Below are 2,227 nucleotides of genomic sequence, written 5' to 3' on the forward strand. Positions count from 1 at the left end.
GGTGTGTGTTATATATATATATATATATATATATATATATATTCTATTCTTCAATTAGTTTCCATTATAGGTTATTATAAGATGTTGAATATAGTTGCTGTGCTATACAGTAAACCCTTGTTGTTTATCTAATTTATATATAGCAGTATGTATCTGTTAATCTCATACTCCTAATTGATCCCTTCCCCTTTCCCTGTTTAACCATGTTTGTTTTCTATGTCTGTGATTCTGTTTCTGTGTTTTAAGTAAGTTCATTTGTACTATATTTTTAGATTCCACATACAAGTAATATCATATGATATTTGTCCTTCTCTGTATTAATTTTTAGAAAGTGAAACAGCCTTGCAATCCTGGGATAAACCTCAGTTAGTCATTGTGTTATTCCTTTTAGATATTCCTGGATTCGATTTGCCAATTTTTTAAAAATTCAGTTCTTTTAAATTGGCTTGTAATTTTCTTTTTCTGTACTGTACCTGACTGGTTTTGGTATCAGAGTCATAAAACGAAATTGGGAGTTTGCCTGCCTTTTCTGTTTTCTGAAAGAGATCGTATGAAAGCAGTACTGATTCTTCTTTAAATATCTGGTAAAATTCTTTCATGAAACTGCCTAGGTTTAGAGATTTCCTTTGTGAGAGTTTATAAACTACTAATTAATCTTTTAAATCAGTATAGGGTGACTTGGGTTCTATAATTCATATTGTGTGAGTTGTGGTCGTTTGCTAATAATTTCTTGAGGATTTTTGCATCTGTGTTCACGATGGGTTTTGGTCTCTAGTTTTTTGTCCTGTCTTTATCTATTTTTTATATCAGGGTAATATTAACCTAATAAAATGGATTGGAAAATCTCTCTAGTTTCTGTAAGACAATGTATAGAATTGGTATTAATTAATCTTTAATGTTTGGTAGAATTCTTCTGTGAAACTACCTGGTTCTGGTGTTTTGGGGGGAGATTTTTAAACTATGAATCCATTTTCCTTAAGAGTGATAAGGCTATTCAAATAATCTATTTTGGTAGTTTGTGGTTTGCAAGGAACTGGTCCATTTCATTTGAGTTGTCAAATTTATGTGTGTAGAGTTTTTCATAATATTTCCTTATTATTCTTTTGCTGTCTGCCAGGTCTTGTAAGTGTTATCCCATGCTTCATTTCTGATATTGGTCATTTTTGTCTTCTTTATTTTCAGTCTTGATAGAGGTCAGTTTTACCGATCTTTTCAAAGAACTGGCTTTATGTACATGGATTTTTCTCTGTTTTCAGTTTCATTGATTTTTTTAAAAATCTTATCTGTATTTCTTCTGCTCCTTTGGGTTTATTTTTCCATGACTCTTGAGGTGTAAGCTTAGATTATTGATTTAGCTTAGATACTGATTTGGGACTGTTCCTCTTTTCTAATATATGCATTTAGCACTATATATTTCCCTCTTAACACTGCTTTAGCTATGTTCCATGTGTTTTTATTACTTACATTTTCATTCTCATTCAGTTCAAAGCATTTTTATTTCCTTTGAGATGTCCTCTTTGACCCATGGGTTACTTAGAAGTGTATTGTTTTATTTTCCTGATTTTCCTGAGATTTTCCTGATTTCTTTCTGTTGTTGATTTCTAGTATGAGTCTGTTTTGGTTAAATAATATACTCTGTGTGGTTGCAGTTCTTTTAAATTTGTTGAGGTATGTTTTAAGGCCCAAAATGTGGTCTATCTTGCCATATGTTCTATAGTATCTTGAGACAAATGTATAAGTGTTTTATACATTAGATATTCTTGAGTTCAACTATTGCTAAGAGTGGAGCATTGAAGTCCTCAACTGTAATACGAATGTGTGTGTCCTGTTAGCTCTCTCAGTTTTTGCTTCATGTGTCTTGAGACTGTTGAGTGGCACATTATATCTTACTGGCGGATCCTTTTATTATCACATAATTTCTGTCAGTTTCCAATAGTTTACTTTGCCCTGAAGTCTTTTTCTGATATTAATAGAGCCACTGCTGGTCTTTTAAAAATTATATGTTTGCTTGGTATATTTTTTTCCATCCTTTAGTTTCAACCTACCTGTGCTGTTGTATTTGGAGTATCTTGTAGATGGAATATAGTAAAGTCATTTAAAAAAATCTACTTTGCCAGTGTCTGTGTTGTATTTGGTATGTTTATACCATATAAATGTAAGGTGGTCATTGATATCCTCCAGCTTAAGGGTGCTATTTTATTATTTGTCTTTTTACTTTCTCTGGTTC

The sequence above is a fragment of the Bison bison genome, unplaced genomic scaffold, assembly GCF_000754665.1.
Source record: "Bison bison bison isolate TAMUID 2011002044 unplaced genomic scaffold, Bison_UMD1.0 scf7180017864529, whole genome shotgun sequence".
NCBI classification, from domain to species: domain Eukaryota; kingdom Metazoa; phylum Chordata; class Mammalia; order Artiodactyla; family Bovidae; genus Bison; species Bison bison.